The sequence below is a fragment of the Misgurnus anguillicaudatus genome, chromosome 23 (genome assembly GCF_027580225.2).
Source record: "Misgurnus anguillicaudatus chromosome 23, ASM2758022v2, whole genome shotgun sequence".
Taxonomy (NCBI): Eukaryota; Metazoa; Chordata; class Actinopteri; order Cypriniformes; family Cobitidae; genus Misgurnus; species Misgurnus anguillicaudatus.
This window is the reverse complement of record NC_073359.2, coordinates 10,567,013-10,584,269: the sequence shown is the minus strand read 5'-3', so window position 1 is coordinate 10,584,269 and position 17,257 is coordinate 10,567,013.

Sequence of the window (17,257 nt, the reverse complement as noted above, 5' to 3'; positions counted from 1 at the left end):
ATGCAAATAAAAAGTACTTAAAAATACACAAAATAGAATTTAAATAATATATTAAATATGTTAAAAGTATGTTAAATGCAAAAAATTTTGTGGAGATTGGCCTGTCTTTTGCATGCACAAGGTTTACATAAGAATGAGGAAACTAGTGTTGGATATGTCAGAACTCTTATTATTCCTCTATGTAAATACAGTTTTACATTTATACAGCACCTTTAAATAAATATTGTTGTGTATTGCACAAGTTTATTGCCAACGCTTTCTCATGGCAAATTTTACGCATTTTACAAGGTGGCTAATTTGTATTTGTACAACCACATTCATACATTTTTGTACGATTTGCTTTTGAATCCTTGATGTTTTTATGATGACTGTCTGCAGTCATTTATGTGATTTTGGTTTTCTTTGGTATGGGGAGGAGTTTGAAGCAGGAAGGAACTACGCACATCTCCAGTGCTGAAAATTTGTGTAAAGATTAGGGCCAGCTGGTCACCACAGGGTTTCAGACAGGCTGGTGGTGTAACGTCATCTGGGCCTGGTGCTTTCCTCGTCTAATAAATATAGATATAGCAATAATTATGCAGTATAATAATACAGAAATAATGTAAATGTCACAGGTGACGGTTTGTGAGGGCGGAACCAAAAGTGTGGAAAACGGGTTCCGCCCGATGATGGTTCCGCCCGGACGCTTCACTCAGAACACCGGAATTCCCGGGGCTTCCCCGAAGCCGAAATTAAGCCTGATCACGCTCAGGTGGGGATAATTTACACAGCGGTTGCTAATAGGCTGACAAGGAGAAGAGTCAGAGCATAAAAAGACCTTTGAAGACATCAAACGGTGTGCTTGTGGTGTACTTTGTATACGCTGTGTTGCTGCTTTGCAGACGGACTGCGCTGGTTGGATCGTTCCCCTGGGGAAGAGAGAAAGGGACAGTCAGCTGGCGAAGGAATATTGAGAGGTTTCACTAGAGAGAGAGCGGACACAGAGCCATCAAGAGTACAGAAATTAGAAATCGTTGACAACGAAGATTGAGTAACAGCTGTAGTACTTATCTGTGCAATACTTGTAAGAAGAGTTGCTTGGTGTGTTCCTTTGTGTTTTTGAGGTCCCTGGCCCCACTGGAGAGGAAAGCGTGGGTGAGCCGCGGGTTGACCGGAAGCACGGAAGAAGCATTTGGTAGGAAGTGTCGCACACCAGTAGAGCAGTGGCCCTGTGGGAAAAGGAAGCGCAGGTGAGCCAGAGGAGTGAGAAACAACACACCGGGCCTGTGGATAGCCTACAACTCACGCTCATTGTTGGCCCAGCTATCGCCCAACTAACCTCTCGAGGGAGTCGAAGCCAGGTGGCGAGGGCGACTTAAAACCACGTGAAGTTTGCTCTGGGTGAGTTTTACTGATTGATGGTGTTCACGCTATGCTTGCTGTGTGTGTGCTGTGCTATTAACGTACAAACTGACTAGCCTCGGACGAGTCGCGAGACGACGACATCTGTTGTGGCCTGGGTCCTAAGGAGAGCGAGAAAATTAAGCCCTGTGCCCTGGGTGTGTCAACGAGAGCTTCGTTCTTCCATAGGGCAGACAGTGGTGAAACCCAGTGAGTATTATAAAGAGTGTACCGTGCGGATTGAGGGTTATAGCTGTGTGTGTACTGGCCTTTCCAACAGAAGCTCGTGGTGAGCGGAGCCCCGACGAAAGTTCGCCCCAACTCGGGACCCCGGCCGTGGAAGTAGGAGGGGGAGTTCGGGAAGCGTTCGGCTCCGTGCCACTGGACCCACCAGTCCCTACGACGCCCGGACAGCTTGAGTGGATGGGCGAAGGAATACGATGCACCAACGCTGTAGCGAAAATCCACTGTCTGCAAGTGAACGAAGACCTCTAGTGCTGAGAGCAACGTAACTGGTGAGCTGAAGTTGATCTGTGCTTATAGCAATTACTTACCTGTGTTCAAATGAAGCTTTGTGTGAACGAAGATCCCCAGTGCTGTGAGTAACGTAACCTGTGAAGTGAAGTTAATCTGTGTTTATAGCAAATGCTTATCTGTGTCCCAACGAAGGCTCCGTGTGAGCGAAGATCCCCAGTGCTGTGAGTAACGTAACCTGTGAAGTGAAATTGTTCTGTGCTTATAGCAATTACGTACCTGTGTTCAAATGAAGCTCTGTGTGAACGAAGATCCCCAGTGCTGTGAGTAACGTAACCTGTGAAGTGAAGTTAATCTATGCTTACAGCAATTACTTCTCTGTGCTCCAACGAAGGCTCCGTGTGAGCGAAGATCCCCAGTGCTGTGAGTAACGTAACCTGTGAAGTGAAATTGTTTTGTGCTTATAGCAACTACTTACCTGTGCTCCAACGAAGGCTCCGTGGGAACGAAGATCCCCAGTGCTGTGAGTAACGTAACCGGTGAAGCAGATTTGATCTGTGCTGGTAACCATTACTTACCTGTGTTCCAACGAAGGCTCCGTGCAAATGAAGATCCCCAGGGCTGTGAGTAACGTATTCTGTGAAGTGGAAATTAACCTGTGCTTATAGCGATTACTTACCAGTGCTTGAAGACTCCTGGCGAGTGAGGAAACCCAGTGTTGGTCTGAAGAGCCACGCGACTAAGACACAGGAGAGAGAGAGAGAGAGGCAGAAGGGTGAGAAGAGTAGCGATCTGCAACAAAGTACCATACCATCGACTAACTTTTATTTGATTCTGCCTCCAGGAGAAGCGGAGCGCGCCACGGATTTTCGGACCAGAGCCCCTGTCCCCAGTCCTTATCCCAAGTGGCCCTGGAGGCGAGAAGTAGACCCATTAGTTTTAAATTGCCCCTTCCCCTTTCCCCCCTTCCTTTTAAATATTTAATAAAGTTTATTTTAACTGTAGTTTACTCGTCTGTCTGGTCATTGGGGTGGTCTTGGGAAACTCCTCGAGGTGGAAGAGTTGAGAGGGGCGTGACCTTTAGTATAGTCGGGTCCGCCCCCGTGGTGTGACATAAACACACAAAAACAGAAAAATACATATTTTGTATTATCGAATACAGAATAATATTGGAAATCTTCCATAAAGGTACCTTACAAATAGTCAACATTCGTCTGTAGGATTTTAATCAAATTATTATATTCATAGCTCAATTAAATATGTTTGTCAGTTGTATATAATTTTTTTTAATGTTTTGAAGAACATATGAAAGCTTTGGATTTACAAGGTTTCACAGCAAAACTCTAACCATGGGTTTACACCAGTTGCGAGTTCAACGATTTGCGCGAGTAGATTACATACAAAGTCAATGCAAAGAGGGGAGACACGTTCTCACGTGGGGCGATGTGAATGACGCGATATGGGCGGCGCGTTTGCCGCGAAAACGCGCTATTCGCCTCAAACTAAAAATTCGCATGACACAAAATTAAATCCCGCAAGTAATCTAAAGCGAGTAACGCGATGTCCCGCATTTGGTGTGTATGTAGCATAACTGTGGGTTCACACCAGACGCGAGTTCCACGATTGCGCGAGTAGATTACATAATAAGTCAATCCAAAGACGCGATTAGACGCGTCCTCGCTTGGGGCAATGTGAATGACACGATATGGGCGGCACGTTTGAGGCGAAAACATGCGCTATTCGCCTCAAACGCATCTTCACCCTATTAAAAAAATATTCAACTCGAGTGAAAAATTTGCATGACATGAAGTTAAATCCCATGAGTAATCTAGAGCAAGTAACGCGATGTCCTGCATTTGGTGTGTATGTAGCATAACTGTGGGTTCACACCAGACGCAAGTTCCACGATTTGTGCAAGTAGATTACATACAAAGTCAATGCAAAGACGTGATTAGATGCATCCTCGCATGAGGCGATGCGAATGAGACGCTATGGGCAGCGCGTTTGCCGCAGAAACACGCAATATTCACCTCAAACGAGTCTTCGCCCAAGGTGAAAATATTCAACTCGAGCAAAAAATTCGCATGACACAAAATTTAATCCCGCGAGTAATCTAGAGTGAGTAACGCAATGCCCAGTGTTTGGGGTGTACGTAGCATAACTGTGGGTTCACACCAGACGTGAGTACCACAATTTGCGCGAGTAGATTTCATACAAAGTCAATGCAAAGACGCGATCAGATGCGTCCTCGCGTGGGGCGATGTGAATGACACGATATGGGCGGCACGTTTGAGGCGAAAACACGCGCTATTCGCCTCAAACGCATCTTCACCCTATTAAAAAAATATTCAACTCGAGCGAAAAATTTGCATGACATGAAGTTAAATCCCGCAAATAATCTAGAGCGAGTAACGCGATGCCCCGTGTTTGGTGTGTAGGTAGCATAACTGTGGGTTCACACCAGACACGAGTTCCACAATTTGCGCGAGTAGATTATATACAAAGTCAATGCAAAGACGCGATCAGACGCGTCATCACGTGGGGCAATTTGAATGACAAGATATGGACGGTGCGTTTGCGGCGAAAACACACGCTATTTCGCCTCAAACGTATCTTCGCTCAAGTTGAAAATATTCAACTCAAGCGAAAAACTTGCGTGACACGAAGTTAAATCCCACGAGTAATCTAGAGCGACTAACGCGATGTCCCGCGTTTGGTGTGTATGTAGCATAACTGTGAGTTCCCAAGTTGAAAATATGAATTATTCATTATGCTACGTACACACCAAAAGCGGGGCATCACGTTACTCGCTCTGATTACTTGCGGAATTTAACTTTGTGTCATGCGAATTTTTCGCTCGAGTTGAATATTTTCAACTTGGGCAAAGATGCGTTTGAGGGGAATAGCGCGTGTTATCGCCCCACGCGAGGACACGTCTGATCGCGTCTTTGCATTGACTTTTGTATATAATCTACTCGCGCAAATCGTTGCACTTGCGTCTTACCCACAGTAAGACAATTTTTTATATTTATTTTTGACATATTTTTTATATTAGAATGCCTTCTTTTATGTATGTTAACATTTGAAACACTGATAAAAGTTTTTTTATCATAAAACATATCAATAAGTAAAATAAAAACGTTTTTATAAAAGTAGCCCTCCAGATTGTTTTATCCATTGTGGTAGCCCCAGCTCACAAAAAGGTTGGAGACACCTGCTCTAAGCTATAAATCCAAACATATATATTCTGCATAGTTTAAATAGTTTATGAAGAATTTGAGTTCCTGACATGTGCACATGGACTTATCTATTAAAGTCTGTGACACACCCATATCCGAACGCACACATCCACAGACCACTGTTCACACTATACATACTATTGCTTTTTGCACTTGGATGCTAAATTCATTTCATTGTCTCTTTACTTGTACTTATACTCTGCACAAAACAGCTAAATCTAATGTTATGTAAAATAGTGATAAAATATGGATAAAACATGTAATGATATCACAGTAACATAACGTATACACTGAGTACAGTCCAAAGGCTCAAGGTTTGATACGTCCGGTTAACTCCTTCTAGCCATTATTATTATTATATTATCTGTAAAAATCATCTTTTAAAAACTGATAAAACAGATAATATATAGAGTTTTATACTTTCAGATGTGCACATCAGCCCTGATAAGACATCGAACTGTTAATTTTTAGCAGCTTTTTGCGCAATATGTGAAGCAATGATTCAGATAAGGCTGTGATTTTGGTCTAGGTTCGAGATTACTTATGTTCAGACCCATCTGGATAAACTCAAGTCAAGCAGAGGTTTCTGTTGGTATTCCTGAGTTTTCTTTCTGTAAAACAACATTTCGTTCTCCGTAACAATATCATAGTTTTATTTTGTGGTTAAAATGTTTTCTGTAATGTTTTGGTCTTTCTGAAGAGTGTAAAGTCTGTGAGCGTCTGTTTATTTAATTTAGCAGTCAAGGGATGATGTCAACCAATCTTGTAAATGTGTAATGGGAGCAATAGCATACAGGGGGCGGAGTCAAATAAAAACAGGAAGTGTTTTTGTATTTCCATTTGGAACCACTAGAGGCACAAACCAATTGCCGTGATCTTTGATGAATTGTATCCTGTAGGAAACTCGCAGCTTAATGTTATCATCTTAACTGTTTAAAAAAGTCACACGTCAGGGCGTCTCTGTACCGAATCCTACAGCAAACACTTCTGTTCTTTGTTCAAACAATGAGATCTTTTAAACAACGACACTGAGCAGATTTATAGTTTTAGATCTTCTTACATTTCAAGCAGTCATGTGTTGTAATGAGATTTGACATTGAGTTTCTGTTAAAGTAGCATGAATGGGGATTATAGTGTGATAAGACCTCTTGTTTGGGTGAGAAACACACAGGGATATGACATCACCTCTGTTAGATGAGAGGATGACTGTATACTTATTGTCGGAAAATGTATTTTTAGTCTTTCTATGAGCAGGATCTGACCTAATAAAGTCGTACTTATGACCTCCATTTCAAAGGTAAAACACCCTGGCAAACCTATTGATCGTTGGCTGGGAGATCCTAGTTGATAAGATGGATTAAACAAAGGATTCATTCAACCGACGAAACCCAAAAAGTTAATAATAAACTAGTAGATTTGTTTAATCATTGAGAGATTTAACAAAACTCCCAGCACATACTCCTCAGATTCATTTTAAAGTAAATGAAGAAATAAAGAAAATATTCCTGATTTTGTCTCATACACAGAGTTTTTGACTTCCGCTGAGAGTTCAGTTGGACATGAACACAAATCACAAACTAATCTCTAATCTTCATCTGTAAATCTGAGCTGTTTAATTCCTTTATAGCCACAGAGTTTGATTGAGAAAGAAAGAATTCCTATCTTGCTTATGTAATAAACATTGGAATTGTTGTGGACTTTAAAGGGACACTAGAGTTAAAATATGCTCCCCTAGAGTTAAACATTTGATTTTTTTACCGTTTTAGAATCCATTCAGCTGATCTCTGGGTCTGGCGGTACCACTTTTAGCATAGCTTAGCATAATCCATTGAATCTGATTAGACCATTAGCATCACGCTAAAAATGACCAAAGAGTTTTGATATTTTTCCTATTTAAAACTTGACTCTTCTGTAGTTACATCGTGTGCTAAGACCGACGGAAAATTAAAAGTTGCAATTTTCTAGGCCGATATGTTTAGGGACTATACTCTCATTCTGGTTGAATGCTGTATTCTGATTGGCTGAGAAATGTTCCGTGGGTATGCATTAATTTCTGATAACCGCACACCTAACTTGTCAAATGTCTTAAAAATAGGGACCAAAGCAATGTTTGTGGTAACCGTGGTATAAGAGGAATAATTGACTCCGGCCTTTGAATTATTTGAAAATAATGCACACCCAAGGTGCAATGGGGCACGACGCAGCGCTCGAAAATAGTCCCCTGTTATTGAAAGTAACCAAGGGGACTATTTTCAGGGGCTGCGTAATATTACTACGCCTGCTGCCGCCATGTTATGGCAGCAAAGTTCTTGATTATTACGCCAGAATGGGAGTCTATATCGGTCTAGAAAATTGCAACTTTTATTTTCCGTCAGTCTTTAGGGGTTGTGCACACCAAAACTTTTAAACGCGTCTGGAACTATTTTCGAGCGCTGCGTAATATCACTACGCCTGCTGCAACCATGTTACGGCAGCAATGTCACTGATTATGTTCCGTGGGCTTTGCGTCGTGCCGCATTGCACCTTGGGTGTGCATTATTTTCTTATAATTCAATGGCCCGTTGTCAATTATTCCTTACGTAATCAGTGACTTTGCTGCCGTAACATGGTTGCAGCAGGCGTAGTGATATTACGCAGCGCTCGAAAACAGTTCTCTGTTATTGAAATTAACCATGGGGACCACTTTCAGGCGCTGCGTAATATAATTGCGCCTGGTCCAGCCATGTTACGGCAGCAAAGTTCTTGATTATTACGCCAGAATGGGAGTCTATATCGGTCTAGAAAATCGCAACTTTTAATTTTCCGTCAGTCTTTAGGGGTTGTGCACACCAAAACTTTTAAACGCGTCTGAAACGCCTGGACAACGTCGAATGCCAGCTGTTTTTTCAGCTGAGTGCCAGCTTTCTTCAGCTGAGCGCTTTGGTTGCTGTTATACTATAGCTGTGAGCCGGTTGGTTGCTGTGGTAATGTCCCGCCCCTCCGCCACTGAGATTGACGAGCAGGGCTTTTCAACCAAAGTTGAATATTTTTCAACTCTCGCCGCTCAGCGCTGAGCGTGGACAAACCGCCGGGCGGCAGTTTTCAGCACGGAAGAAAACCGCTAGCCTGCTGGCTTATTTGAAAAATGCAGAGCTTCCATTGGAAACAATTGAAAACAAGCGCCGCTTGCGGGCGTAAAAGCTTTGTTGGGCACGCCCCCTTAGTATACGATGTAACTACAGAAGAGTCAAGTTTTAAATAGGAAAAATATCGAAACTCTTTGGTTATTTTTAGCGCGATACTAATGGCCCAACCAGACTCAATGGACCACGCCAAGCAACGCTCAAACTGGTAGCACCAGACCCGGAGATCAACCGAATGGACTCCAAAACGGCACAAATCAAACGTTCAACTCTAGGGGAGCTGGAAAATGAGCCTATTTTCAAAAAAGTGAAGTGTCCCTTTAAATTACAATGTGGGGCACAGTGGTTCAGAGGGTAACACTGTTGCCTCACAACAAAAAGGTCCCGGTTGGAGCCCAGGCTGGGTCAGGAGGCCTTTCTGTATGAAGTTTGCATGTTAGTTCAGTGTGTGTTTACTTCCTCCCAAAGATGTACAGGTAGGGTGAATTGCTCTTCTCCCAAAGTGTGTATGTGACGAGTGACAAAAACAGGCGGAACCAAAGAACAGCGGAAGAAGGTTCCGCCCGGACCGACTTCCGCAAACACCGGCACTTCCGGGTAACCCAAACTAGTCTGCCTAGCGAGTGTTAGAGTCTTACTAGAGCCTCGCGAACAAACATACTCACCTCAAGAGTCCGTGGGTCCCACTTCAGCACGCTAGCAACATCTAGGGCCCGGTTGGACCAAAAGTTAACTTACCTGTGCATTCCTTACAGAACCAGAGCCATACCCCGGGACCGGGGCCCCCGTCTGAGAGGAGTCTAGCGCCCTCTGCTTCCAGCCTGTCCCCGTAACGACCTGGCGTCCCTCAAAACGAAAGTAAGACCATATTAACCTGTCTGTCCTTGTGATCATAGGAACTTTTGGAGAACAGGACCTCAGAGGTATGGGCAAAGGCCTATCCCATCATTGATTCTACAAAGTAATTTATTTGATCCGCTTGGTGGTCTACACCAGACCCGGAAGGGAGGAACTTACCTGGCCACAGGAAGTCGCTTGGACGAGACTAGGACGTCGCGCAGTAAATTGAGATACAGGTAGCCGCTGGACTTCCAGGTCATTAATTGTGTGTCTCTTGTTTGCCTCCAGGATCCGAGGAGGGCGCCACGTGTTCACTGAAACAAAAAAACAGAAATCAAGATTAGAACTAATAGGAAGAGGAAATACTTACCTGAGGACGAAGGAGCTCCGTCCTTTTCCCTTGGCCTCCCCCCTCCTTCCCTACAAAGAAGAACACATCGGCTATTATTTTAAATCCCCCTTTCCCCCTCCTATTTTGATTTTAACTAATTTAAATAAAGTTTGTTTTAAATTCTACTCATCTGGTTCCGTTGCTTGGTCATTGGGGTGCTTTTGGGACCTCCTCGAGGTGGGACGTCTGGAGGGGCATTAGTGGCCCGCTCCGGTTGGTAACATGTATAAATCAACTTCTGTGGGTAAACTATAGAGATTAACCTGTTCTCGACATGAATATAGCCATAGATGCTGAAATGAAATGGCGGTAAGAATGAAAAAATAAATAAACTGTAATGTTTATTTTTCTGTATGGGACATAATGATTAGTAGATAATGTCTTCATTGTTATAGTTGATGGTTTCCACCGCACTAACACACGTTTGATATGGAGTCTAAAGTCTACAGGTAATAACCTACAATTATTGTTCGTCACTGAACACCGCCTCTAGATAGCATCCTATCATCCAGAGAGAGAGAGAGAGAGAGAAAGAGAGAGAGAGAGAGAGAGAGAGAGAGAGAGAGAGAGAGATGTGAACCACCAGAGCTTGACAAACATCACTATCTAATGTCAACACAGTACCTGACACTGCACGGTACCAACAGACACACAGATATAAAACACTATGAGCTGCTTTCGCTCTAAAATGCCGGGTTATTTTTTAACCAAGCGTTGGGTCAGTAAGGGGCAAACTCAGCCGTTGAGTTAAATTAACCCAGACATTGTTTATATTCGACCCAACAATGGGTTAAAACAACCTAGCATACGTTTAATTACATTCCAGGGTGTTGGGTTCATCCCTTTTTGGCTGTACACCCAGCGTTGGGTCGTTGGGTGTACAGCCTTTAAATCTATTCACTATTCACTGTTAATGTATATCTTTTAATACATTTGGTGGTTTTGCAGGGGTCACTGTTTTAGCACCAAATATTCATGCAACAAGGGCGTGGCCAATCAAATTATCTTTCAATGTCTAGACCCCACCCATAAAACCACAATTGAGTTACTGTAGGGGATTTGACTAAAGTTTCTTTTAAATATATGATTGCTTTAAACAGCACCAATTATTTGATTCACAATTTTACATTTTCTTTGGTGTGTGTGTGTATTAGTTCATGTTAACGATATGCTAAAGGTACAAAGCCCAAAGTAAACGATGACGCGAGTTATCGTCTTCAACGTAAATCTCTTTTCTTGAACTACAACAAACATACGGATTGTAGGCAACAGTTTACTTCCTGGGATTGGTGACGTAGACAAGAGCGACATTATCATAATTCCTCCCGCTTCGGACTCACTGCCAAGGCCGCCTTAATGCACGGGCTTACCTGGGCTGAAGCCCAGGGGCCTCCCAAGTTAAAGGGCCTCCCAAGTTTGCGTTCATGACGAGCTGAAAATGTCATATTGTTTTGTAACTTGTCGGGTTTTCTGTCAATCACTCTAATTGCACGTTACATTGCTGCTGATTGGTCCGTTGTAACTTAACGTGAAATAAAATTTCAGCGGGACGCACCTATAGCCGACAGCTTAGGGCTGGCGGCAAAAAGAAGTCCTGCGGATATTTTTTGCTATCTGGGACGTAACATATTTTTTATTCCGCGTAATGTAATTAAGTGCGCGTTGTCAACTTGACATTCCTGCACGTTAGACTGAGTGTGACAGAGAAACGGGAAATAATCCACCAACAAATGAAAGAGTAATTTCTGAAATTTCATAAAAAGCACTATAGTGAGGTGCATCTCTCTCTCTCTTTCGTGCGCGCGCTCGCTCGTTCGCTGTGCTCGTTCAGCTGAGTTTCTGGCATGCAGAAGTCTCTGACCCGTGCACAAGAAACTGTGCCGCTAAATTAAGAAAGGAGTTCCCGCACATAATGCTGTTAGTTGTTATAAAGTTTAAGTTTACTCGCGTTTATATCGGTGACGCGTGCGCAGCTGGAGCGATGTAGTTTGACGCGACGTCAGCTCACAGTACACACATCTGTTGGTAGAAAAACGAGAAAGAGACGCAACGGTAAAGGTGCAAGTCTTAGAAAGTAAAGAGCGACAAAACCATCTCAAATGATCATCCCCTGATAGCACCATTATAATCTCATTATCTAAAGATCTTATATACAGGTAATTCCCTGTCTGTGTTGTGCATATTCATACTTGGTCGTTTTACATGCTTATGTATGCATAAATACTAAATACAATTCATACTATATCTTCAATAGCCTACAAAATAAATAACTGATTAAAAAACAAAATTCTGTCTATAAAGACTTAGCTTTTGTTATCATTAATGCATTTAACAAGATTCTGTCTATAAAGACTTATATTTTGTTATCATTAAGGCATTTTCACTTTAAAACTAACTTTAACTTATTATATTTTTAAAACTGTGGTGAGCATTTAGTTAGTGAGTGGCAATTTTCTGCAAATTATATTCCAAAAACTATATAAACATAAAGCTTATAAACATATAAACTTTCACACATTTTGGTTTTATTATCACCACATGTTGCTGTGTGTGGTTGTTAAATAAAGTGTCTTGTGTTTATGCTCAAGTGGGCTCAGTGATATGTTAATAACAATATTATGGTGTTTTCTGGTTCAAAGAGGGAAAACTCACTGTTGTATGTCTCGAAAGAAACTAATGCATTTTGTGATGTAGATTACCTAGATATTACACTTAAAAAAAGACTATAAATCGAGGGGAAGGGGGGCCTACAAAACCTCTTAGCCCCGGGGCCTCACATTAGGTTAAGGCGGCCCTGCTCACGGCCTGTACGTTAACTCCTGTTAGCATAGCATTGTGTGTGAATCTTTGGTAATCTTTCGGAAATGTGACGCTCCTTACCATGTACACGATGTAACTACAGAAGAGTCAAGTTTTAAATGGGAAAAATATCGAAACTCTTTGCTCATTTTTTAGCCCGATGCTAATGGTCTAATCAGATTCAATGGATTATGCTAAGCTATGCTAAAAGTGGTACAGCCAGACCCGGAGATCAACTGAATGGATTCCAAAATGGTAAAATACAGTGTGTGTTTCACTGTATATAAATAAGCAAATGTCTACCCCACAACTCTGTACTTCTGGCCCAGACGATGATTTTATGTAGAAAAGTGTAAATCTTAAAATAAAATGACTTTAGCTAAGTTTTCCCAGGCTGGGTCACATATCTGCACAAAAAACTTCCTCATAGAAGATGAGAATTGCATACCCTTTAAAAATGTATGGGTTATTTTTAAGCCATGTTGGGTAAATATTGGACAGAAAACAACGCTGGGTTAAAAATGACCCAATGTTGAGTTGTTGTTATGCAACCACGGTTTATAATAAAAAAAGCCAGCATTGTATTAATTTTTACCCAGCGTTGTTTTCTGTCCAATATTTACCCAACATGCCTTAAAAACATTCCAGACATTTTATCAGAGTGTACAATATAGTGAGATTTATATCAATGTCATGCACCATTTCTATGAGTATATAAAGTGATTTATTTTTAGTGACAGCTATATTTTAAGGGAAAGCCCACTGAAGTGACCTAAGGTTGTTTTTCATAGTTATAATAAGAGGTATAACAGAGGGGAATCCCCATTGAACTCTAAAGACTTTAACGCACAATCTTTTTTAACTAACACAATCAATAAGATATTGACTTATAATAACATATGCATAGTTAATGGTGTGTTTTTTGTGTAAAGCCTAGGAAAAGGGATTTCAGTTAGTACATGTGACAAATGTACGTTAACACATTATCCCTTCCGACACGTACTTCAGATAAACACTGTAAATATATAACAATGTGTAATAATGATGATGATCATAAATGGGTGTGCTGCTGGATGTTTTATAGCTTTGAGGCCGATAACAGTTTCTCTTTGACTTTTTATATCACATCATATCTGTATGTGTATTATGGTGAATTTAAAGCTTTATAAATGAACAGATCAAAAGATTTTTTATAAAGTCAAATCTTTTTATGTGAGTACAGCACTACAGTGATATTTGCTTGATGTTTCTATTTCTGGTATTGAAACACTGAGCAGATCCAACTGATTCAGAATCAGACTATAGCTGTGTTATATTAGTGTTGTGTGTACTAAAGTATGATGCAATCATAAGAGTTAAGTATACACTCACCTAAAGGACTATTAGGAACACCATACTAATACTGTGTTTGACCCCCTTTCACCTTTAGAACTGCCTTAATTCTACGTGATTCAACAATTCTTTAGAAATGTTGGCCCATATTGATAGGATAGCATCTTGCAGTTGATGGAGATTTGTGGGGTGCACATCCAGGGCATGAAGCTCCCGTTTCATCACATCCCAAAGATGCTCTATTGGGTTGAGATCATTTTAGTACAGTGAACTCATTGTCATGTTCAAGAAACCAATTTGAAATGATTTGAGCTTTGTGACATGATGCATTATCCTGCTGGAAGTAGCCATCAGAGGATGAGTACATGGTGGTCATAAAGGGATGGACATGGTCAGAAACAATGCTCAGGTAGGCCGTGGCATTTAAACGATGCCCAATTGGCACTAAGGGGCCTAAAGTGTGTCCAGAAAACATCCCCCACACCATTACACCATCACCACCACCAGTCTGCACAGTGATAACAAGTCATGATGGATCCATGTTCTCATTCTGTTTACGCCAAATTCTGACTCTACCATCTGAATGTCTCAACAGAAATCAAGACTCATCAGACCAGGCAGCATTTTTCCAGTCTTCAACTGTCCAATTTTGGTGAGCTCGTGCAAATTGTAGCCTCTTTTTCCTATTTGTAGTGGAGATTAGTGGTAACCGGTGGGTCTTCTGCTGTTGTAGCCCATCTGCCTCAAGGTTGTGAGTGTTGTGGCTTCACAAATGCTTTGCTGCATACCGCGGTTGTAACGAGTGGTTATAGAGACAGAGCGCAGTTATGCAAATTTGAAAACCACGCCCACCGGGGGGGAAAGCGATCCAACCGTCTCCATTGACTTTGTATTGCGAGAAGCCGCCTCCTTGTCATTTCTGGCTTATAACAAAAAACTGAATAATGCCTAAAAGCTGCTGTGTGACAATATGTACAGCTAACAAGCCAAAGAACCCAGAAATAAGTTTTTATAAGCTGTCGAGCCGTAAAACCCAGTCTTTAAGGAGAATAAAGTGGATCGCAGACTACGTTTCCCCCTATTGGACGCAGTTCTACTAATAGTATTACTATGAAAAGTTGCCTGTATCCATTTCTGTGTCTTTAAACGCTCGTTTTTTGGGGTCAACAGCTTATAAAAACTTATTTACAGATTAAACTTAAAAACAGATTAATACCTAAAAGCTGCTGTTTGACAAGGTGTACATCTAACAAGCCAAAAAAACTAATAAGTTTTTATAAGCTTTCAACCTCAAAAAAACGAGCGCTCAAAGACACAGAAACGGAAACAGGCAACTTTTCATAGTACTACTATTAGTAAAACCGCGTCCAATAGAGGGAAACGCAGTCGGCGATCCACTTTATTCTCCTTAAAAGGCTGGGTTTTACGGCTCGACAGCTTATAAAAACTTATTTCTGGGTTCTTTGGCTTGTTAGCTGTACATATTGTCACACAGCAGCTTTTAGGCATTATTCAGTTTTTTGTTATAAGCCAGAAATGACAAGGAGGCGGCTTCTCGCAATACAAAGTCAATGGAGATGATTGGATTGCTTTCCCCCCCGGTGGGCGTGGTTTTCAGGTTATGACGCGCTGTGCTCTGTCTCTATTTCAGTCGTCCCATTCTCCTCTGACCTCTAGCATCAACAAGGCATTTTCGCCCACAGGACTGCCGCATACTGGATGTTTTTCCCGTTTCACACCATTCTTTGTAAACCCTAGAAATGGTTGTACGTGAAAATCCCAGTAACTGAGCATATTGTGAAATACTCAGACCGGCCCGTCTGGCAACAACAACCATACCACGCTCAAAATTGCTTAAATCACCTTTCTTTCCCCTTCTGACATTCAGTTTGGAGTTCAAGAGATTGTCTTGACCAGGACCACACCCCTAAATGCATTGAAGCAACTGCCATGTGATTGGTTGATTAGATAATTGCATTAATGAAAAATTGAACATGTGTTCCTAATAATCCTTTATCTGAGTGTATGTTACTCTGGTTTATCGACTTAACTGTCATGAAAACAGTTTCCAGCGGCAACAAATGTTTAATAATGGGCTATGGGGAAAACATAGATCTTTCCATAGATGTACCACTGACCTCACTTCCACATGTGATAAGATTTCAGCTATAAGAGAAGTCCTTTGTACCTGTTACATTGATCACTGAGCACTAAAGATGACATACATGAAAAGGAATAATGTGAGAGTACCTCTGTGTGTCCTTTATGATAACAAGATGTGTAAAGTTCAGCTAATGATTTCAGATAAAAAAAAACTTCAAATCATTAAAGTTATACAGTATACGGCAATTTAAAATGTTTGGCTTTGGATAAAAACATTTGCTACAAACTTTTTAACATGACAAAATAACACAATTTTATGCAATGTTGTCAAGATAATATATAATCGCTCATAGTAATGTGTTACTGTGTTTTTACCATTGCTAGTGTGCTTAAAGGAATAGTCTTCTCATTTTCAATATTAAAATATGTTATTACCTTAACTAAGAATTGTTGATACATCCCTCTATCATCTGTGTGCGTGCACGTAACGGCGCATTCACACGGGGCGTCAGCGTTAACGCTTCCCATTCACTTTTAATGGGTGACGTCATGCGTTGCCGAACTGAATTGTGGATCCGTCGGCGCTGCGTCAGTGCCGTTGCTCGCGGCAGAAGTTGAACATTTCTCAACATTTCAAGCGGCAACGCGCGCGTCAGCCAATCAGATCGCCTTATGCAAATTACCTAGACAGAGCCAGCCAATTACGTTTATGGAAGAACGGAGCATGTGTAGCGGCCACTGTGATTGGCTGTTGGCCACGCTTCAGACAAGCCTTCCGTTAAGCGTTAACGCTTACGCCCCGTGTGAATGCGCCGTAAGCGCTGGAGCGCGCTGCGACGCTTCGATAGCATTTAGCTTAGCCCCATTCATTCAATGGTACCATTTAGAGATAAAGTTAGAAGTGACCAAACACATCAACGTTTCTCCTATTTAAGACGAGTAGTTATACGAGCAAGTACTCCCAAAAGTGCTATTACGCCATAAAATATAGTTCCTCTTTTAAATCCGCGTAGAAAAGCGCTACGTTTTATTTTGTACCACCAAACTTGCTCGTATAACTACTCGTCTTAAATAGGAAAAACGTTGATGTGTTTGGTCACTTCTAACTTTATCTCTAAATGGTAACATCTAAAGTTTTAAATGACAAAAACAACACATTGAAGAATAACACAATCAGTGAAAACGATACACATCATCATGAGTTTACCATTTAAATGAGTTTTCCGTGGTTTTATTTCAGTGAAATGAGAGGAACTCTGGGAACCGATCCAGCAATACACACAGTGAACGAATACACCCGGAAATTAAAGTGAGGCGTGGTCGTGGTTGCAGGGGTAACTCTTTCTTGCTGGATCTATTTAAAACACTGTCAGCTATTGTACACTGTTTTTAACACTAGTTTATTGGTGGGCCTGATGGTGGCCTCTTGTGTGTCATGTTTCCTCTGTACACCATCAGAAAACTTCATCTGCTTTTAAATACCCCATAAATAATATCATAAATGCTTAAAGAAACATTGAGCACATTTCAAACAGCTTGGTTTTTTTTGTTGCTCCAGATAACCTCCCTTCCTCAAA